The 23,793-nt window shown below is 49.0% G+C and overlaps 1 protein-coding gene across 2 annotated transcripts in view; it reads left to right on the top strand.

Annotated features, from left to right (window-relative positions):
* HPSE2 (heparanase 2 (inactive)) overlaps positions 1-23,793 on the top strand; it is a 318,946-nt gene that overhangs the window by 28,850 nt on the left and 266,303 nt on the right. The gene's annotated exons all lie outside the window — the stretch shown is intronic.

The following is a 23,793-nucleotide window of genomic DNA, read 5'->3' as shown; positions in this document are numbered from 1 at the left end:
GCATGAACCCAGTAAATATTAAAGAGCAAAAATAAAATGATAGTGGCCCAGACGGAGCTGAGACAATGCTCTATTCCTGGTAATGTTTGCATTAGCTTGGGAGTAGAACCTCGAGAGACAGAAGGGGTTGCCATGTTATGGACACACATTAAAAGTCTTATGAAGGGCTCAGGTCTCTAGGCAATGAGGGGGTAGAGGAGAGAGACCCCAGCAGCCCACAGTGATCTCTCTATCATCACAGCAGAATAAACCAAAGACACTTCAAGAAGGAATTAATTAAATCAAGCCAGGGCTGCAAAGCCTTTCCCCCACCCCCGTTATTGGGGAGAGTGAAGGAGGACACTCAGCTGTTGGGATGCTGCAAGCCCCAATGGGGTAGCTGAGGATGGCACCTGGTTGTGGTGGGTAGGTAGACTCCCTGGGGTGGAAGGGAGAGAGAAGGGAGCTGAGACTGGTGCCGTCTGTGCCCCCTGGTGTATTCCCAGCCTGAACGCCCCGTCTCCTGCAAAAAATAAAATTCCTCCAGAAAAGGTGAGGAGCTGTAAAGAGACCCAGACCACAGATCCCTTTTTGTCGCCATCTTGCTCTCAGTTCCCAGCCCTGTAACTCAAACAGCTGGAGGTGCTGGAGCTGGCAGTGAGTTCAGGGACCCCTGGACGCACTGGCTGTATTGGGGCTGGTAGTGCACATGGGACCCCACGCAAAGGGGCTGCGGGCACTGGCAGTGAGATTTGCCCCTAGGGCCTGTGGCACCGAGGCTGTGAATGTGGCTGAAGCACGCATTGTCCCCGAAAGCCCGGCATTTATGTGGGCTTGTCAGAGCCATTTCTCGTTCTCGGTAACCTAATCTGCTTGGCGGTTTGTTCCCAGTACAACTGTTGGAATCAACATTGTCAGCTTTTCCCCTGACAACTTGCTTACTTTCCACTATACACATTTTCCTGAGAGAAGAGGCTCTCCCTCCTTCCCAGGCTGCTTCAAAGCGCTCTCAGGCTTTGCTCAGAGAGGTGCTGCCTTGGTTATCAGTTCTGCTCGTAGCCTTTCCGTGTGTGTTGATAGGAGAGTTCAGAAGGTTTCGGCTTCAGGTGTCCTGGAGAGGACAGAGTAATTTCATTTTAATACCAGCAGTAAAACTATTTTAATGGCCTTTAACTCCCTTTGAATTTGAGCAGCGCAGCTTCATAATTGTTATGAAGTTTAATCTTTGATTTCATAGACATAGCCTGAGAACACAGACTCCAGACAGCTAAGCATAATATTTAACTGGAGCTAGACTAATATGTGTAAATATTTCCCTTCTCTGTGATAGATTTTGTCTTTTTGGAGTGGGCTGCAAGGGTCGGACATCTGCTGTAGAGGGACCTTCCTTATCTTCAGAATCCAAACATGTAGAATGTATTTGAGAGGTTTCTTTGCTCTGCACAGCTCTTTGTTAGGGGCTAGGTCACCAAGCAAGATCGAATTGGACACAGATTGGACTCTGGTAGGGATGGTTAAATGAGCTAGCCCCTAGGTATGGAATATCCAGTGGGCACCCTGCCCACATAGGTTCAATTCCTGGGTGATCTGACTTTGCCTGCCATGTGTCCGTAAACGGAGTTCCATGCAGTCTGCTGTGGCTGAAGGTGCCACAATGGTCCCTTCATTTTCTCCCTACCTCCAAGAACACTCATGAAGGATGCCTCTCTATTGGGAGGGGGAGCGCATCTACATGACCAGACAGCCCAAGGCTCCTGGTCCCTGCAGGAATCCAGGATGCACATCAACCTGCTTGAGCTTTGTGCTGTCCACAAGGCATGCAAGATATTTCTACACGCTGCCTGGTCCATGCATGTTCAGGTCAGATCAGACGACATGATCTCTGTCCAGTGTATAAACAAGCAGGGAGGAGCAAGATCCATTCCATTCTGCAGGAAGATGGGTCAGTTCTGGAACTGGTGCATCCAGCATCAGAAGACGCTTTTGCAGTTCACATTCTGGGGTAATGAACTCCCTAGCAGCCAGCCACTGCAGGTGCTTGTACAGGGATTACAAGGGGGAACTCCACCTGTTGACAGTGCAGCAAATCTTTCACCAAAGGGGTGGCCCATTGTAAGATCTCTTTGGAACCCAGTGGAACAAAAAGTGCCTGACTTATTGTTCCCAAGCTGGCCAGGTCTCAAGTCCAGAGGGGGCATCTTCCTGATGCAGTGGACAGCTCAGCTCCTCTCCCCTCCTGCCCCGTGTCCTTAGGAAAATCAAGCTTAGCAGGGCCACAGTGATCCTCAGACCTTCCTTGTGGCTGAGGCAGTTCTGGTTCACTATCGTTCTACAGCTGGCATCCTGCCCATGCATGTACCTACAGCGGTTCCCAGGCCTACTATCTCTGAATAAGGGCAAGACAAACCACCCCAGTCCAGCTTCCCAACCTGGCAGCATGGCTGTTGGATGGATATCCAGTAGAGAGAGAGCCTACTCCCAGTGTGTTCAACTCAACCATAACAGCAGGAGACTCTCTGCATGCTAATGCTTCATGCCAGTCTGCCAAGTGGAAGCGGCTTTCCCCGTGGTGTCAACAGCACCACTTACCTTTGGCTTCCTGCTCCCTTCTGCACGTCTCCATGATGGTTGCCTTACTTGTGGGGATTACTCCCTTGGGAGGGTGGGGCCCTCACGGCAGACCTGCTGTATACTGTTTTTCACAAGGATGAAGTGTCTTTGTGACTGCATCCCAGATTCATCCCTAAGGTAGTTTCTGAATTTCACCTTAACCAGACTGTTCACCTTCCAGTATTGTATGCGAAGCCTCAGCAGAGCATGCAGGGTAAGAGCTCCTCTCTTTGGAGGTACACAGGGTTCCGGCTTTCTATGTACAGAGGAAGAAGCCCTTTCAAAGATGCCCAAGATCGGCCATTTCCATGGCTGAAAGGGGGAAGCCAACCTCATGAGGAGGGCGTTAAATTAGGGCTCCAGGGGTCATGTGACAAAAGCCCATAGGTAAGCAGAAAAAAGACAGCCTTAACCGAGGGCTAGATGTCCGGGCGGGACATTCCAATAGGATCATAAGAGCAACAAGAGGGAAGTCGATGGGTAATCTGCCCAAGTCAATACACAACTGGAAGGAGTATGGGGAACAACCAGGAAGAACTGGAAGTATTAGTGTGTAAGTTAAATGACTTAACTAGATAAATCTGCTGACTGGAATATTGTGACAGAGGGGTACAGCTTGCTCAGAAAGGACAGCCGGGGAAAAGGGAGGAGGCGTTGCATTATGCATCAAGCATATATACACCTGTTCTGAGGGCCAGACAGAGGTAGGAGGCAGACCAGTGGAAGGTCTCCGGGTAAAGATAAAAGGGGGGGAAATAGGGGTGATGTCATGGTAGGGGTCTGCTATAGACCAGCAAATCAGAAAGAGGCTGGCGAGGCATTTCTAGAACAAACAACTGAACTGGGAGCTAGGAGCCTGTCTGTCCTGGGCTCTCCGTCCCCACTCTGGGCCCAGGCAGCAACATGGGGCAACGGCTGCCCAGCCATTGCCCCAGGTGTTCTAGGCCATGGGGGCAGAGGTGATGGGGCTGCTGGGAAGTGCAGCGTGAGGAGAGTGCAGCATGATTTCTTTTTTCAAAGCAAGTTATACAGCTCTCTGCCTGGGGGCCTGGGTTTCTAAAAGGGAGATGAATGAGGAGAAGGTAGGGCCATAGCACTGGTCCTGTGGATCAGTGATCTGCTGTCCTGGGGCAAGGGCAGGACGCGGCCTTCCCTATCCCAGGCCCTTCAAGGGGTGAGCTTGTGTCTCAGGAAAGGGAATGTCCTTTGCTGATTGTACTGGTGGTAGTGGGGGGCTTCTTGTGAAAGGTGTGCTGCCTGCCTTGGGGAATAGGAGGCTGGGATTCCTTGTCTGGCCCTTCCTCAGGAAGGGAGAGGTTAGCATCTTCCCATCCTCACACTGTCGTTCCTCCACCACTTCATGCTCCTCTCCTAGGAACAAATGAGAGCCTGGTGCTGCAGCCATCGCTGGGCAATAGGAGAGTCGGTGGTTTTGCTCTGGGTCCGTGTCACGCTCCCAGCTGGGGGAATCTGCTCCCTGTTTGGAGTCTTCATGCAGCGTTCACTAATTGGTTCCTTTAAAAAATGAAATGAAAACTTCTCTGCTCACCTTGAAGGTGACAGATCAGGGGGACTGATGGACCCTGTGGTGCTACTGGTGGGGCTGCCACTACTAAGAATTTACGACTTGAAAGGACATGACCTGTATACAAGCTTGTTAATGACAGCCAGATGTATGGAAGCCACATTCTGGAAAAAAGAAGAACCTGAGGGTTTTGAGGGTTATGGATAGAGCGGACCACAGAAATATTACATACGTGCCTCTGTGCTGTGTGTGTGTTTCTGCTGCTGACGGTGCACTGCACAGGGTCGCCTAGAAACTAAATTAGAGAGAAAGAGCAAACGGGACACACTGAGAGACACACAGGGAGCTGGGGAAGGTTAGGACTTAAAAATATGGTGATTAATATTGATGTCTAGCTTCTTGTGGGCATCACATAAAATACATCTTTCTACAATAACAGTTCTCTGCTGTTTTCTGGCCCAGGATGGATGGCTTTCAGCACCAGTATCTACAAACAGAAATAACAATAGTAGCCTTTCTCTTTCTTCCCAGCTTGCAGGAGAAATAACTTGATCAGCTTATGGGGTATTTTTGGGTTGTGTGTGTATGAGAGAGGGGTATCGGGTGGTGTGTGTATGGGTAGGGGGTGGCCTAAGGGGTGTGTGTGTGTGCAGTGGTAGTAGTGTATGGAGAGGGACAGTGGTGTGTAGGTTTGGGGGATGTATGGGGGCATTGGTATATGCGGGGCATATGGGGTGAGGCTGTGGGGTGGGGTTGGTGTATATGGGGGCAGTGGTATGTGTATGGGGTGAGGTTGTGGGGTGTATGTGGGGGTGGGGTACATGGGGGAAGTGATATGTGTATGGGGGTGGAGTGATGGGGGTAGTGGTATCAGGGTGAGGCTGTGGGGTGTATGGGGCAGCGGTGCATATGTGGGATGTACGGGTATGTGTGTGGGCGAGGCTGTGGGGTGCATGGTGGTAGTGGGGTGTGCGTGTGGTGGGTGCAGTACATGGGAGCAGTGGTGTGTGCGGGCGAGGCTGTGGGGTGTGTGGCGGTAGTGAGGGGTGTGTGCATATGGGGGGGTGGTATGTGGAAGCAGGGGTATGTGTGTGGGGGCGAGGCTGTGGGGTGCCTGGCGGTAGTGGGTGTGTGTGTGCGTGTGGGGGGTGTGGTATATGGGAGCAGTGGTAAGTGTGTGCAGGCGAGGTTGTGGGGTGCATGGTGGTAGTGGGGTTTGTGTGGGGTGCAATATATGGAAGTGGTGGTATGTGTATGGGGGCGAGGCTGTGGGGTGCATGACAGCAGTGGGGTGTGCGTGGGGGGGTGCGGTATGTGGAAGCAGTGGTATGTGTGTGGGGGCAAGGCTGTGGGGTGCGTGGTGGTAGTGGGGGGTGTGTGCATGTGGGGGGATGCAGTATATGGAAGCGGTGATATGTGTGTGTCACAGAGTCCCCGGGCGATGCTCTGGAGCTGCTCCCAACGAAGCCAGGCAGGACTCTGGGGAGTCTCCTCTCTGGGAGCAGCCTGTCTGCAGGGCAAGAAGCTCACCCGGCTTCCCCCTTCCTGGGTCTGACCTCGGAGCATTCAGCATCCCCTGCCCCACTGTGCGCTTCCCCCAGTGAGTCTGCCCAGGCGCGGTCCTGGGGAAGCCAGAGGGTCCTGCCCCACAACTTCACAGTCAGACGTGACTCTCAGCCATCCAGTAAAACAGACGGTTTATTAGATGACAGGAACATGGTCTAACCCAGAGCTTGTAGGTACAGAGAACAGGACCCCTCAGCTGGGTCCATTTTGGGGGGCAGTGAGCCAGACAACCACATCTGCACTTCACTCCTCGTCCTCAGCCAGCCCCAAACTGACTCACCCTCCAGCCCCTCCTCCTCTGAGCTTTGTCCCTTTCCTGGGCCAGGAGGTCACCAGATTCCTTTGTTCTCCAACCCTTTAGCTCTCACCTTGCAGGGGGGAAGGGCCCAGGCCATCAGTGGCCAGGAGACAGAGCGTTGGCCATTTATGTACCCTGGACCTTTGCTCTGCAACAATTACAACCCCTTATCCCACCACCTAGAGACTTAAGAAATGCCTAGGGGAAACTGAGACACCCCTACAGTATTCAGAGGAAACATTAAGAACAATCCCACTTCGTCACAATGTGTGGGGACAAGGCTGTGGGGTGCGGGGTGGTAGTGGGGTGTGTGTGTGGGGGGGTGTGGTATATGGAAGCAGTGGGATGTGTGTGGAGGGTGTGGGATGTATGGAAGCAGTGGGCATCAGAGCCTTCCCCCAGACCCTGAGGCCCTTTCCCTCCTCTTTCCCCGGAAGCCCCGCCCCAGACCAAGCCGGAAGCTGGAGCAGATCTGGGGAGCCTGCCCCCCAACCCAGGGTGGAGGTGGGGATGAAAGCAGACCCCTACCTGTGTCCCCGCCCCTCGGGCCTCCAGCCCAGGGTAGGTGGAGGGACCTGCTCCCCACAGCTGCCTGTGTGGGTCTCCTGCCACAACCCGGCCATGATAACAGCCGTGCAGGCAGTTGTGGGGAGCAGGCCCCCATTCTTTGGGTATGTCCCGCACTCCTTGTTCCTAGACATGTGACCTTGCATTTGGCTATATTAAACACATTTGCTTTGAATGGGCAGATCACCAAGTGATCCAGATCGCTCCAGCTGTCTGCCCTGTCCTCATCACTATTTATCACTATGACAATCTTTGTATCATCTACAGATTTTATCAACAGTGATTTTATGTTTGTTTCCCGGTCATTGGTGAAAATGATGAATAGAGTCAGTTGTAGTACTGATCCATGAGGAACTGCACTTGAAACACCCCGTTTGATGATGATTCCTCATTGATGGCTACTTTGAGATCTGCCAAAAAGTTGTTAGTCCATTTAGTGTGTACTCTACTGATATTGTATAGTCCAAATTTTAAAATCAGAAGGTCGTTCGGTATTATATCAAATGCCTCACTAATGTAGAAAGTAAAGTAAAGTCTAAGACTTATGCAGTGACCTTTGTCAACCAAACTTGTAATCCCATTAAAGAATGAAATCAGGTTTGTTTGATAAGAGCTATTTTCCATAAGCCCATGTTGACAGACATTAATTATATACCCATCATTTATCACTAGGGCTCTACCAAATTCACGGTCCAGTTTGGTCAATTTCATGGCCATAGGATTTAAAAAATCATAAATTTCATGATTTCAGGTATTTAAATCTTAAATTTCACAGTTTTGTAATTGTAGGCAGCCTTACCCAAAAAGGAGTGGTGGGGGATTTGCAAGGTTATTGTAGGGGGTGTTGTGTGCGGGAGCCCAGTTCTGAAGGCAGAGCCACCGTCAGCAGCGGCGCAGAAGAAAAGAAGGTCTGGTATCGTGTTGCCACCCTTAATTCTGCGCTGCTGCCTGCAGAGCTGGACCCTCAGTCAGCAGCCGCCGCTGTCCGGCCGCCCAGCTCTGATGGCAGCAGTGCAGAAGTGAGGATGAAATGGTAGGGTGTTGCCACCCTTACCTCAGTTCTGCTCTTGGGGGGGTGCTGCCATCAGAGCTGGGCGCCTGGCCAACAGCTGCTGTTCTGCGGCCACCCAGCTCTGAAGGCAGTGCAGAAGTAAGGGTGGCAATAGCGTGATGCCCCCTAAAATAACCTTGCGACCCCGCCCCCACTCCCATTTGGGTCAGGCCCCCCAGTTTGAGAAACACTGGCCTCCCTCATGAAATCTGTATAGTACAGGGTAAAAGCACACAAAAGACCTGATTTAATGGGGGGAGACCAGTTTCCATGGTCCGTGACGCGTTTTTCATGGCCATGAATTTGGTAGGGCTCTATTTATCAATTAGTTGGGGATTGGTCCTGCTTTGAGCAGGGGGTTGGACTAGATGACTTCCTGAGGTCCCTTCCAACCCTGATATTCTCTGATTCTTTGAATCCCATATCATCTTAACCATTATTTTGCTCAGGACTGATGTCAGGCTAAGTGGCCTATAATTACCAGGTCATCCTGCTTGCTCTTCTTGAATATTGGCACACCATTAGCAGTCTTCTCTAATTTCTCTGGCATTCCAATTTATTAAAAATGATCAGTGGGCCAGAGATCGCCTCAGCCACCTCTGCTGGGACTCTTAGGTGCAAATTATCAGGGCTTGCTGATTTAAAAATGTTTATCCCTAATAGATGCTGTCTGACATCCTCCTCAGTACCTCATCATCCTACTGTGACATATGTACATAGCCCTACTTCTTTCCAAATATAGACTAGAAATATTACTGAATCCTTTTACCATCTCAATCTGGTAAGAAGCCTATACCATTTCTAGGGTTCCTTTTGTTCCCAGCATATTTTTAAAATATCCTCTTATTAACCCTACCAAGTATGGCTTTTTCTCTGATTTCCTTGGCTTCCCTTATCAATTTTCTGCACTTATAACTTCTGGTTTATATTAATTGCTATCCACTTACCCCTTTTTCCATTTGTTATATATGTCATTTTTATTTGTAATTGCTATCTTCACTTTGCCCCTGACTCAGGATGGACTTTTTGCCAAAGCTGTCTTTCTCTCCACCCCCTTGATTATGGAATCATGCTTTTTCATCATGTAATAAATTCTTCTTAAAGAACTCCCAGTTTTCATTCACATTATCTAAAAATTTCCTCCCAATCAATTTCCTCATAAATTTCCTCATCTTTGGGCAATTTGAAGCACCAAGTACATATATAAACTAGTTGGGACTGTCCTCTGTTTGCCCATATTGAGTAACTGGATTATGATCACTGCTCCCTAGGCAACCACCAACTTCCAGTCCAGTGGTTAGTTCACCTTTATACGTTATAATGAGGTCCAGAATAGAGTTCCATTGGGTTGGGAGCAATCCCTTGTGTGTTGTATGTCATAGGCTGCTTCTTCAGCTACCAGTGAGCAGTGCTGCCTTGCCAGTCAGTCACAAACATGCAGTCTGTTGTTTCTCTACCACGTGCACCTGTAGCCTTCTGTTTTTGCACAGGGCAGGACATAGCACAGGTATAGAGCAGGAAGAGACTTCCACACAGCTTCTCTCCTCCACCCAGCTCACCCTCTGAGCCTCCCCTTGCTTTCTGTTCCTCCCAGTTACTGAACCAATTGTGTAATTAGCCCAGTAATTACCACCAAGCATAGGCACCGACTCCATGGCTGCTCCGGGCCTGAAGCACCCGCGGGGAAGAATTAGTGGGTGCTCTGCACCCACCGGCAGCCAAGCTCCCTTCCCTACCCCACCTCACCTCCTCCTCCTCCTCCTCCTCCCCTGAGCGCACTGCGTCCCTGCTCCTCCACTTACCTCCCAGCGCTTGCCGCCACCAAACAGCTGTAGCCAGCTCCGGGAGGAAGGGGGGAGGAGTGGGAACGTCGTGTGCTCAGGGGAGGAGGTGGGGAAGAAGCAGGGCCGGGGCAGGGATTTGGGGAAGGGGGTTGGAATGAGGGTGGGAGGGGGTGGAGTTGGGTGGATTTGGGGTGGGGCCAGGGGCAGAGCGGGGTCGAGCACCCACCAGCGCCAGGAGAAATCAGTGCCTATGCCACCAAGTGTTAGTAATCCCCACTAGAAATAAGTTGATTGGCTCCAATTAACCCTGCAGCCTTCTTGGTGCTGCAGCAACTTCAGTGCCCAGGGTGCTGCAACTAGCCTCTGTCACATATACAGTTATCATCTAAAATTGTTAGAAACTCTAAGGGTGATTTACTGCTTGTTTCATGAAATCTCCAGCATGTCTACCAAACAAGTTCCTCCTGGCAACATCCGCCCTTCCCTGGTTCAACTGGGGCTAAGAGGTCTGAGCTAGACCACTCACCTAACATCCAGGGGCCCATTTACACTCTGTCTGGGTTTCCGTAGGAGTGATGGTTAGTGTGCTGGATGTGGTGACATTCTTTTGACTCCATTATCATTTGTTACATATTTTAAATGATCACTAGAAAATGTTATACAGTCCCGTGAACGCACGCAGCACGTGACAGGAGCCAAGAAGCTACGTTCCCTGCCCTGTGCCATGGTCCACACCACCATTACATTTCTCAAGAGTTGCACTCAGGGGCCTGTCTAGTGAAGTTGGGCCATTCCAAAGGATTCCTTTAATCCTGTGAAGGAGATGAGCCGTTTCAGCTGAATGCCCAAACCTCATGCTTGCAGCTAGTTAAGAATCTTTCCCATACCAGTAACACTTTGATACCTCTTCAGAGGATATCCAATCCCTACTGGGGTCTGAGCAAACATGGTATAGAGTAAATTCACTGTAAATTCACTATTCACTATAGTTCAGAGGAGACAGCCTGCTGGGGCCAAACACATTAACCCACTGACATTAGCATTTAAAAGAAATGTTTTTTGTGCTTGTCCTATTAATATTGTGTGCAGGTAATGAATATAAATAAATTTGCTGCCTAGATGTAGAATATTACTTAGTTTGGTATTCTTAGTTATCTCTGAGCAGGAGAAGTCTAGAATAACAGAGCCTGTTGCAGGTCAGGATTGAGGTGCATTCATAACGCTGGGTGTGCATGTAGTGTTTCACAGCTCTTGACTGCATCTTTCTGCTTTTATGCGGTGCTTAATTTGTGCCGGGACTTGCCAGGGCCGAGCCCCGACACCTCTAGGCTTAGCAGTTCAGAGCCCTGGCATTTTGAACTTGCTCATCAGTTATGAATGTAAAAAAATTGCTTGAGCCCCAGTACTTAATTGCTGGAGCCCCGGCACCTCTTTCATTACAAATTGAGCCCTGCTTCATGTATTATGCAGAGGATGATTCATTGTTTTTAGTGGCAGTCAGAATAAAATGTTATCCTTTTATTAGGTTTATATATAAGAATCTTGGAGTATGGAATGCAGCTACCATGCAAGGGCAAGTACTTATCCAGGAGGTGATGACATTCTGAACTGTTCCATTTAGGGAGAGTTTATGGAAATCTGGGTGCACCGATCTCAGTGATGTGTTTGCAGAGCTCAGCTCTGCACTGAGGCCAGGACTGAAGGTGCCTATGCTGGGCTTTCAGATTTTACTTTTCTTTTGGGATTCAGAGACGTGAATGCCTGCTGCTGGTTTGGGTGTTGCACAGTTACTTCCAGAATACACAAGCCTTTAGTAGCTGTTACTTGCTCCAAGTGTGGTGACAGTTGTTCCAAACCCATATGCCAGCCTGTTCTAAAGTGGTAGAAACCAGCCTCACTGTGGAAAAATAACAAGAACAATTTTCATCTGCTGCTTGAAACCTCCTGGGAGCCCAGTGAGTCTGTGTATGTGGGGCTCATTCCCTCATCTGTGGCCTGAGGGATACATGTCTGATGACAGCCATGCTTTATGGCTGGGCTTGCTGCATAGTAAAAACAGAAGAAAGGGAAGAAGCAACAGTTGGTGAGTTTGGTTTGGCAGGAGTGATCTGGATAATCTTTCAGTTTGGATGATGGGGCTTCCTTCTAAGCTCTGCTGCTCTGTGGGGGCACTGCCTGCTGGTGGGAATGCAGTTTGGTTCCAAGGATTTGTTCTCCTTCTACTGACTCTAAACCATTTTTCCATCTGTTCATTTATTATTTGCAGCTTTCAGTTGGTCCTCTCTTCATTGGCATGATTCTGATCCTACTAATTCTGTCAGAGGATCAATCTCATTGGTAAGCTCTGAACCACGATGACTGCCTTTGCACTAGTGACATGGCAATGTTCTCTGTCTCCAGCACAAGACTATTTGTGTGTCTGGAGCAATTAACCTGGAGACCTAGAAAGAACTTCATCAAAAAAAGGATAATAATCCTGGAAAATAGATTCCTGATCAAAGACTCGCACGTATTCCCCACTTTGCTCTTTCAGAAGCTCTCAGATCTTACATGCCAGATTCAGACTGGATCCAGTCATAATAACCAGACAGTTATAGACTTGTCTGCATTATGACAAACTAGCTGGGACCGAGAACTAGAATCTCTGTGGAAAATATACATGAGGCTGTGGCTGAAAGTGGCCTTGGAAAGACTGAAGTGGAATGACAATCAAAGGGAAGTTGGCTTTGAAGTTTGGGACATTTTTGACCTGTCAGCGCTGTTGGACCACTGTGCTAAGAGGCACTGTGCTAAGTGGCTGCCGCGTTAGTCTGTATCAGCAAAAAAAACGAGGAGTCTTTGTGGCACCTTAGAGACTAACAAATTTATTTTTATTATAAAGCCTGATGAAGTGGGTTCTAGCCCACGAAAGCTTATGCCCAAATAAATTTGTTAGTCTCTAAGGTGCCACGAGGACTCCTGTTTTTTTTGCTAAAAGGCACAGTTATTGAATTGCTTAGAACAGACCAACAAAAAAACGTTAGGAATTAAGTCGACAGTTTTCTGTTGAAAAGGCAATGAGAGCAGTGGATTCAGAGGAGAAACTGAAACTGATTCAAACAAGATTCCATTAACTAATTAGGGGAACGTTGGAAATAAGGCCCAGTCTCACAATCCCTCTATTTCTTCTCTCTGCTGGGGCATTCCAAGAATCAGATCACCTGGGGAAAGCACATTTAAGAAATACCAGATGGTCTTTGTGCGATGCTCCAGCTGCGGACAATCACTCCCAGCCAGGCAATCTGCCTTTCTGTTGGAGCCCTCTAAAACAGTGCTGCCCATTCGTCATGCTTCTCCAATTGCAGCCCTCTGGATAGCTTCTCTTAGCCTTGTCTGGCTCTTCCTTTCCAGTTTTTATCATCCACCCCCTCCATGAGTTAATGTAGTAACATCCCTTCATTGGCTATAAATCCATTGAAGAGCCATATATAATATATAACTTTGTTAAGAAAGATTGGGAAACATCTGGTTTTTACCCATAAGATTCAGTCTTCACTTGTCTCATATGACGATGTGACTGTTTATGCACGTGTACAATAGACAGAGAGAGAGAGAGAGAGAGACAAGAATCCTGGAAGTGCTCTGACTAGAATCTCTGGGTGGAGGAAATGTATTCAGCTCTGGGATAACTTTTTAAAATGCAAAAATGGGGAAGAATCCAATAAGCTGTGGATGCCTTCTCCTGACAAAGGAGCAGTCATACCATCTGCAGAGGGTTCTCCTCTCTGGATAGGAAACTCTTTAATCTCCCATAACTGATTCTATATGGCCCATCCCCTTGACATACCTTCTCTTGGAAGGGGCTGTGGGTTCATGCAGATATGTTTAAGGGTAAGCAGGTCAGATACTTGGAAAACAATGGCGGTCCTGAGGGTTGATAGGCGACATCAAATAGGGGTATGTACTTGCAATGCATTATGGCAGCAAAAAAACAGTGATATTTTAGGCTGGGTCTGCAGAGGTCTCACACCCGGCATCAGGGAAAGGGCTGTGGTGAATTCACACTCAGACTGTCATGTATAGTTCTGGGCATCTCATTACCAGAAATGTCAACTGCAGAGATCAGATTGAGAGGAAGCTGCTGACAAGTCAAGGACCCCTTGGCTCTGGGATTCACTCCCATCCATCCTTGGTCCAAAGGATCCTGAACCTGTTAGCCTTTGCAACATGCCCAGCAGGTCATCTGTCTGCTCAGGCTGTGGGGAGAGCTGTGGCATATTTTTAATTTTAATCACTAGAGGACATTTTGTTGTGTGGGGCTAGAGTCCTAGGTGGTTATTTTTATATGTACAGATTATATTAAACTACTGTCAGGTCAAGTAGGGCTGGGATGGGGCTCTGTGAACAGGCACCTTTCTCACATTCTCTAGGGTTAAAATCTCACCCCCTTCCTGAGGTTTAGCCTTTTTTAATGAGGAAATTAACAATAAGATAAAGTTCAGGCTGGGCTGCCCGGGAGGTTCTTCCATATGAATGGCTCAGCCCCAACTGCAACAGGATCCAAGGGTTGGAAGCTGAAGCTAGTGTGACAGGGTCGGGCTAGATGGCTATAGGAGAGTAATAGAAGGCAGATATATTAGCCCCAGGCTAAGTAGGTCCCTTTTCCCTGGGTAAGGTAACAGGGAAGTTTCCAGAACAATCAGGAATGTTCTGGAGACCATTATGACAGGCTGATGAGAACACCTGCAGCCAATCAAAAAGCTGCTAGAATCAATTAAGGCAGGCTAATCAGGGCACCTGGGTTTAAAAAGGAGCTCACTTCAGTTTGTGGTGTGCATGTGAGGAGCTGGGAGCAAGAGGCACTAGGAGCTGAGAGCGAGAACGCGGACTGTTGGAGGACTGAGGTGTACAAGCATTGTCAGACACCAGGAGGAAGGTCCTATGGTGAGGATAAAGAAGGTGTTGGGAGGAGGCCATGGGGAAGTAGCCCAGGGAGTTGTAGCTGTAGCTGTAGCCAGGAGGCTCTCTAGACAGCTGCATTCCACAGGGCCCTGGGCTGGAACCCGGAGAAGAGGGTGGGCCCGGGTTCCCCCCAAATCCTCCCAACTCCTGGTCAGATACAGGAGGAGTCGACCTGGACGGTGGGTTCAGAAAAACGGCCAAGCTGAGAGCTGCCGTGAAGCTCCAAGGTGAGCAAATCCGCCAATAAGCACAAGACCCACCAAGGTACTTTGTCACAACTGGTGTCGGAAGTGGGATCTGGTGTCCATTACACAGCGGAAGAAGGAGGGTGTTTGGAAGGGGGGGGGAAGAGAAGAGGGTCTATTTTTATTTTTCTCACCACAATGGAGGAGGTAGTGCGGGCCCTGATACAGGCCACGGCTGCCCGGCAGGAGGCTACCCGTGTCCAGGCAGCCACCTAACAGGAGGCCGTGCGGCTGCAGCAAGAGACTAATCGCCTGCTGATGGACCAGGCTGCTCAAGACCGGGCTAAGTTGCGGGAACTGGTAAACCAGGTAGAGGCCCTTACAGAGCTGAACCGCGGCCACGATGGGACGCAGATCCCGGGGGCCAGCAATTGGCTGCAGAAAATGATGCGGGAGGATGATGTAGAGGCGTATCTCCTGGCCTTTGGGAGGACTGTCCTGCGGGAGGCTTGGCCTCGAGAACAGTGGTCTGGCATCCTCGCTCCATTCCTTTGCGGGGAGGCCCAGAGGGCCTACTATGATCTGCCTGAAGAGGCTGCGGCAGACTATCCCCAGCTGAAAGCAGAGATCCTGGCCAGATCTGGGGTAACAACCGCAGTGCGGGCCCAGTGATATCATGAGTGGAGGTACCAGGAAAACAAAACCCCACGGTCCCAATTATATGACCTCATCCATCTTGCACGAAAGTGGTTACGAACTGAGTCCCGGAGTCCGGAGGAGATACTAGAGGTTCTGGTTATCGACCGGTACATGAGAGGACTACCGCCAGACCTTCGTGCCTGGGTAAACCAGAACAAACCCTCCACCTACAACGAGGTTGTCGTGCTGGTAGAAAGGCGAAGGATGGCGAGGGAGCTGATCCGACCAGTTAAGGAAGAAGCATCCCGGTTTAAACTAGCAGCACCAAGCCCTAGAGCTCGGGTGACTGAGCCACCAGGAGAACCCAGGTGTAAAAAGAGAGGGGCTGAAGGCCCACCAGAAGCCACAAAGAGTTGGAGCACTGAGGGGGAATAGGATCGTGATGTTAGACTACCCAAACCAAGAGACCGGGAAACGCCTAGGGCTCCATACAGATGTTACGCATGCAGGTAGTGGGGACATATAGCTGCACAGTGTCCCAATGCCGAGGAGCCTATGCAGTGTAACCTGGGGAACTGGTCAGACCCATGCTCCCTAATCCACCTTGTGGGGGTCTCACTGTGATGGAGCGGGACTGTTCTTAATGTTTCCTCTGAATAGTGTGGAGGTGCCTCAGTTTCCCCTAGGCAGTTCTTAAATATCTAGGTGGTGGGATAAGGGTGTATGATCGTTGCAGAGCCCTAGAGGGCAGGTGTGTGCAGGGGTCTGGACACAGAGAATGGCCAACACCCTGTTTCCTGGCCACTGATGGCCTGGGCCCTTCCCCCCTGCAAGGTGAGAGGTAAAGGGTTGGAGAACAAAGGAATCCGGTGCCCAGCTGGCCCGGGAAAGGGACAAAGCCCAGAGGAGGAGGGGCTGGAGAGAGTTTCAGTTTGGGGCTGACTGGGGACGAGTGAAGTGCAGATGGGGTTGTCTGGCTCACTGCCCCCAAAATGGACCCAGCTGAGGGGTCCTGTTCTCTGCACCTACAAGCTCTGTGTTAGACCATGTTCCTGTCGTCTAATAAACCTTCTGTTTTACTGGCTGGCTGAGAGTCCCGTCTGACTGCGAAGTTGTGGGACAGGACCCTCTGGCTTCCCCAGGACCCCGCCAGGGCAGACTGGCTGTGGGAAGCGCAGGGAGGGGCAGAGGATGCTGAATGCTCCGAGGTCAGACCCAGGAAGATGGAAGCTGTGTGCGCTTTTTGCCCTGAAGACAGTCTGCTCACAGAAAGGAAACTTCCCCAGAGTCCTGACTGGCTTCGTAGGGAGCAGTTCCAGAGCATCACCCAGGGACTCTGTGACACTCACTAACCCCACATATGTACACTAGACCAGTGAAGCTAAATGGGGTATAGACCACAGCACTGGTTGATTCGGGGAGTGCTATCACGCTTGTCTCGGGGTAGCTCGTGAAGCGTAGTCAGTTGCTGTGGGCTAAGCGTACGGGGATAACGTGTGTCCATGGGACAGTTGGTTATTACCCCACCATCCCAGTAAAAATCAAGATTCAGGGGAATACTACTGAGGTAGCAGCAGGTGTAGTCCCTAAACTCCCATACCCAGTGCTCATAGGGAGGGACTTACTCCCGGTAGAAAGAAAAGGAGTACTTGTGGCACCTTAGAGACTAACAAATTTATTTGAGCATAAGCTTTCATGAGCTACAGCTCACTTCATCGGATGCATTCTCCCGGTAGGGGAATTGGAGAAAGGGGGAAGCCCTGAAAGTAGTGAGGCATCCACAGGAGACTGTCAACCCCCAACCTTCTCTGAAATATCCCCAGATTTGTTCTCCCCTCCCAGACAGGGTAGAAAGAGGAAAAGGGAAAGAAGGGCAGCTAAGGCCTTGGGAACCCGAATACTGGCCCAAAGCCAGAGGGTCGCTCTCGTAGGTAGGCGGACCCGAGCAGCTGAAAAGGAGGTCACCCAGGAGGGAGAAGCACCCAAGTCTGACCCCCACCCTAACGCCTCTGAACCAGTAGAGGCAACAGAGGCTGGCCCCCTAGATCTCGGGCAGATTAGCCCCAGGAGAGGAAATTTTGGACGGGACCAGGCTGAAGATCCAAGGATGACAACATTAGGAAGGAGGTGACCGAAATAGGTGGGGTCCCCGTGGAAGGGAAAACCCAGGAACCAGGACTCTACTTCATAATGAAGAAGAATCTCTTATACCGGGTTGCACCAGTACAGGGGCAGAAGGTACAGCAGATCCTAGTACCTCAAAAACACCAGAATGCTGTATTAAGTCTGGCCCATAGTCATCTTTCTGGGGGGCATTTGGGGGTAGAGAAGACCCTGGCATGGGTCCTGCAACGATTCTTCTGGCCCGGAGTACATGAAGAAGTGCAGAGGTACTGTGCGTCCTGCCCCGATTGTCAGCTGCACAGTCCCCGTCCCCACTTGAGGGCACCATTAGTACCCCTTCCCATCGTAGAGGTCCCCTTTGAGCGAATAGCCATGGATCTAGTGGGACCCCTGGAGAAGACAGCCCGGGGCCATCAATACAGACTTGTCATTCCGGATTATGCTACTTGCTGCCCAGAAGCCGTCTCCCTGCAGAACACAGCCTCTAAAACGATAGCTAAAGAGTTGGTGGGGATCTTTGCCCGAGTGGGGCTACCAAAGGAGATTTTAACAGACCAAGGTACACCATTTATGTCAAAGCTAATGAAGGATCTCTGTACGCTGCTTCATATACATACCCTGAGAACTTCAGTCTATCATCTGCAGACCGATGGGCTGGTAGAAAGGTTTAACCAAACCCTCAAGGCAATGATAAGGAAAGTGGTAAGTCGGGACGGGAAGGATTGGGACACCCTACTATCCTACCTTATGTTTGCAATCTGGGAGGTACCTCAGGCCTCAACTGGGTTTTCCCCTTTTGAATTATTATACGGACGCCACCCCCATGGCATACTAGATACTGCAAAAGAAATCTGGGAAGAGGAACCCAATGAGGGGAGAAATATAACTGACCATGTGTTGCAGATGTGAGAAGGGAGAGCTCGGGTCACCCCTATTGTACGGGAACATTTGGAAAAGGTGCAGGAGGCCCAGCGAACCCATTACAATCGCCGGGCAAAAGTCCGACAGTTCCAACCAGGGGATCGGGTGATGGTGTTGGTACCCACAGCAGAAAGCAAGCTTTTGGCCCAATGGCAAGGGCCCTATGAGGTGGTTGAACCCGTGGGGGAAGTAACCTACAAGGTGTGGCGGTCAGGATGCGGAAAAAAGAACAAATTTATCACATTAACCTCTTAAAGCCTTGGCACCAACGAGAGGCGTGTGTAGTGTCCCAATAGACCCCGATCCAGGGAAATAATATGCAGGAGCAGATCAGGATATCCACTGATCTGACACCAAACCAGAAGAAGGAGGTAACTGAGATGATCAACCGATACCAGGATGTGTTTTCAACCAAACCAGGCCAGACCATCGAAGCCTATCACCACATTATCAGAGACCCTGGGGCAAAGGTAACTTTAAGGCCCTATTGGGTCCCAGCAGCAAAAAGGGAGGAGATCAAGGCAGAGCTAAAAAGGATGTCGGAGCTGGGAGTCATTGAAGAGTCCCACAGTCAGTGGTCAAGCCCGATTGTGTTGGTGCCCAAACCTGATGGCATCACTAGGTTTTGTAATGACTTTCGCCGGCTGAATGAGATATCCAAATTCGATGCATACTCCATACCCTGTATCGATGAGTTAGTTGACCACCTGGGCAATGCCCGATTTTTGACCACCCTTGATTTAACAAAGGGATATTGGCAGATTCCCCTTGCCAAAGATGTGAAAGTAAAGATGGCATTCTCTACACCAGAGGGTCTGTTTCAATATACTGTTCTTCCTTTCGGACTGCATGGGTCACCTGCCATCTTCCAGCGTCTTATGGACAAGCTCCTACAGCACCATACCAGTTATGCAGCAGCATACCTGGATGATGTGATTAATCACACCCCCGACTAGGAAAGGTGGAAGCGGTTCTGGACATGCTAAGACAGGCTGGTCTCACAGCCAACCCAGCCAAGTGTGCTATAGGGTTAGCCGAGGCTAAATACCTTCGCTACATTGTAGGAAGAGGCATGGTCAAGCCCCAACTAAACAAACTAGAGGCTATCCAAAATTGGCCCCGGCCGAATCGGAAAAAGCAAGTCCAGGCATTCCTGGGTGTGGTGGGGTACTACTGATGATTTATTCCCCATTTTGCTACCAGAGCGAGTCCCCGACAGACCTGATAAAAGCCCGGGGTCCAGACATGGTGAAGTAGACAGATGCCGCAGAGAAAGCATTAATGGATCTACAGACAGCCCTCTGCAGTAACCCCGTGCTTATAGCCCCAGACTTCAACAAAGAATTCATTTCACAAACAGATGCATCTGAAGTAGGATTGGGAGCTGTCCTATCACAGATGGTCGGAGATGAAGAACATACAATCCTCTACCTCAGCAGGAAACTCCTCCCAAGAGAGCAGAAGTATGCCATGGTTGAAAGAGAGTGCCTAGCTGTGAAATGGGCCATGGAAACACTACGTTATTACCTTCTGGAACGATGGTTTACCCTTGTGACCAACCATGCACCCCTCCAGTGGATGCAGCGAAATAAAGAGAAGAACGCAAGGGTGACCAGATAGTTCCTGTCCCTACGTTTCCAATTCACCATACAACACTGGGCTGGAAGCCACCATGGCAATGCAGATGGCTTGTCATGAGTACGCTGCCTGACGTCCCAAGTTGCCCAACCCCGTAGTGTTGAGCCGGGGGGCGGGGGGGGATATGTGACAGGGTTGGGCCAGATGGCTATAGGAGAGTAATAGAAGGCAGATATATTAGCCCTAGGCTAAGTAGGTCCCTTTTCCCTGGGTAAGGTAACAGGGAAGGTTCCAGAACAATCAGGAACCTTCTGGAGACAATTAAGACAGGCTGATTAAAACACCTGCAGCCAATCAAGAAGTTGCTAGAATCAATTAAGGCAGGCTAATCAGGGCACCTGGGTTTAAAAAGGAGCTCACTTCAGTTTGTGGTGTGCATGTGAGGAGCTGGGAGCAAGAGGCACTAGGAGCTGAGAGTGAGAACGTGGGCTGTTGGAGGACTGAGGTATACAAGCATTATCAGACACCAGGAGGAAGGTCCTATGGTGAGGATAAAGAAGGTGTTGGGAGGAGGCCGTGGGGAAGTAGCCCAGGGAGTTGTAGCTGTCTCACAGCTGTTCCAGGAGGCTCTCTAGACAGCTGCAGTCCACAGGGCCCTGGGCTGGAACCCGGAGAAGAGGGCGGGCCCAGGTTTCCCCCACATCCTCCCAACTCCTGGTCAGACACAGGAGGAGTTGACCTGGATGGTGGGTTCAGAAAAACGGCCAAGCTGAGAGCTGCCATGAAGCTCCAAGGTGAGCAAATCCGCCAATAAGCGCAAGACCCACCAAGGTAGAGCAGGAACTTTGTCACACTAGACAAATTCAGACTGAAATAAGGTATAAATTTTAATGGTGAGAATAATTAACAGCTGGAACAATTTACCAACAGTTGTGGATTTTCCATCGCTGACCGTTTTTAAATCAAGACGGGATGTGTTCCTAAAAGCTCTGCTCTAGGAATTATTTTGGGGGTGTTCTCTGACCCTAACACAGGCCAGAGATGATCACAATGATCTCTTCTGGCCTTGGAATCATTCAAAATCTAGAAGAATGAGGAGCTGGTGGCCGTGTTCACGTCACTTGCCTTGGATGTGGGCAGATTTAATTCCCTCCTCCCTGCCAAAGGGTGAGAGAGGCTTTGAGCAGGGATCTCCTATCCCCAAGGTGAGAGCTCTAACCACTGGGCTATGGGCTAGTCTGGAGTGGGGCTCCCGCAGTCTCTCCGACTGAAGTTGCATCATTGTGGCTGCATAATCAGAGTGGAGCAGGGGGACTGGACCCGGGGTCTGCACCTCCCAAGTGGGTGCCCTAACCATTGACTAGGTGTGCTCTCACTTGCTTTGTCTCCCAATAGCTGTTCCACTGGGCCAGAGAGAGTAGAAATGCCTCTATAGCCCACTGATTTGGGCACGATGTAGGAGCAGGGATACCCTGGGTCCAGCTCCCCGAGTCCAGCACCAATGACACTTTCATTATGTAGCCACAGTGGAGCAGCTTCAACATGGCAGTGAGGGACCACCCATTGCTCAGTGGTTAGAGCGCTCACCTGAGGTATGGGAGACCTAGATTCAATCTCCCCCTTTGGTAGAGAAGGAGACTATTCAAATTAGCGCTGTCAATTAATCGTAGTTATCTCACACGATTAACTCAAAAAAATTAATTGCAATTAATCACATTTATAACAATAAGAAAAGGAGTGCTTGTGGCACATTAGAGACTAACAAATTTATTTGAGCATAAGCTTTCGTGAGCTACAGCTCACTTCATTGGATGCATTCGGTGGAAATGCATCCGATGAAGTGAGCTGTAGCTCACGAAAGCTTATGCTCAAATAAATTTGTTAGTCTCTAACGTGCCACAAGTCCTCCTGTTCTTTTTTGCGAATACAGACTAACACGGCTGCTACTCTGAAACTTATAACAATAGAATACCAATTGAAATGTATTAAATATTTTTGGATTTTTTTCTACATTTGCAATATTGATTTCAGTTACAACACAGAACACAAAGTGCACAGGGTTCACTGTATATTCTTATTTTTGATTACAAATATATGCACTGTAAAAATGATAAAAGAAATAGTAGTTTTCAGTTCACCTCATACAAGTACGGTCATGCAATCACTTTATTTTGAAAGTGCAACTTACAAATGCATTTTTTTTTGGTTACATAACTGCACTCAAAAACAAAACAGTGTAAAACTTTAGAGCCTACAAGTCCACTCAGTCCTACTTCTTATTTTGCCAATTGGTAAGACAACCAAGTTTGTTTACATTGATGGGAGATACTGCTGCTTGTTTCCTATTTACATTGTCACCTGAAAGTGAGAAGAGGTGTTCACATGGCACTTTTGTAGCTGGCGTTGAAAGGTATTTACATGCCAGATATGCTAAACGTTCGTATGCCCCTTCATGCTTCTGCCACCATTCCAGAGGACATGCTTCCATGCTGACGATGCTCATTAAAAAATAATGCATCAATTAAATTGGTGACTGAACTCCTTGGGGGGAGAATTGTATCTCTCCTGCTCTGTTTTACCCGCATTCTGCCATAGATTTCATGTTCTGGCCATCTCGGATGATGACCCAGCGCATGTTCGTTTTAAGAACACTTTCACAGCAGATTTGACAAAAGGCAAAGAAGGTACCAAAGTGAGATTTCTAAAAATAGCTATAGCACTCAACCCAAGGTTTAAGAATCTGAAGTGTCTTCCAAAATCTGTGAGGTGTGGAGCATGCTTTCAGAAGTCTTAAAAGTGCAACACTCTGATGCGGAAACTACAGAACTCAAACCACCAGAAAAGAAAATCAACCTTCTGCTGGTGGCATCTGACTCAGATGATGAAAATGAACATGTGTCGGTCTGCACTGGTTTGGATCGTTATCAAGCAGAACCCATCATCAGCATGGAAACATGTCCTCTGGAATGGTGGTTGAAGCATGATGGGACATATGAATCTTTAGCGCATCTGGCACGTAAATGTCTTGCAACGCAGCTATAACAGTGCCATGTGAATGCCTGTTCTCACTTTCAGGTGATATTGTAAACAAGAAGCAGGCCATGGTATATCCTGCAAATTGTAACCAAACTTGTTTGTCTGAGTGATTGGCTGACCAAGAAGTAGGACTGAGTGGACTTGTAGCTCTTTAAAGTTTTGCATTGTTTTATTTTTGAAAGTAGTTTTTTTTGTACATATATCTACATTTATAAGTTCAACCTTCATGAGAAAGAGATTGCACGACAGTGCTTGTATGAGGTGAATTGAAAAATAATTTTTTCGTTTTTTACAGTGCAAATATTTGTAATCAAAAATAAATGTAAAGTGAGCACTGTATGCTTTGCATTCTGTATTGTAATTGAAATTAATATATTTGAAAATGTGGAAAAAATCCAAAAATATTTAAAATAAATGGTATTCTATTGTTGTTTAATTGCGCGATTAATAGTGATTAATTTTTTTAATCACTTGACAGCCCTAGTTCAAATCCTTTCTCCTCCCAGGCAATTGCTCTAACCAAAGAGCTAGAAGTTATAAGGTGGGTGGTAGCATCACCACCTCCTCCAGCCGTTTTGTGTGGAGCAAGTCAGGCGTCTAACTCATTCCCGCAGGAAACACCGGAGCCACCTAAGCCGCCTGACTCCAGGCAGCAGGTTCCTATTTGCTAGCAGAGCTAAGTACTACCCTGCCACCCGGACATAGGTGCCTATCTCAGCCTATCGCTGGCTTTTGTGGATCGCCTTGTTAGGCACTGTCTTTCCCCATACGTTATGTAAGGAGCCTAGATGCCACAGTGCCGTTCCAGGATTTTCTAGGTGCCTAACAGTTAGGTGCTGTGGTGTTCAGCATTGCAGCTAGTCCCTGGCTCTTAAAGGAACAGTGATCTGGGATGGCCCTGTACCTTCTCTCTCCCTGATGCTGGCTGCTCCCTGGGACCAATGACTGCTTAAATGATTTTTCCAGACTTTATCTGCTTTCCCTGGACA

This window comes from Dermochelys coriacea, chromosome 7 (genome assembly GCF_009764565.3).
Source record: "Dermochelys coriacea isolate rDerCor1 chromosome 7, rDerCor1.pri.v4, whole genome shotgun sequence".
NCBI classification, from domain to species: domain Eukaryota; kingdom Metazoa; phylum Chordata; order Testudines; family Dermochelyidae; genus Dermochelys; species Dermochelys coriacea.
Note: the sequence above shows the minus strand (reverse complement) of the source record. Positions and strands in the feature narration are given on the sequence as shown.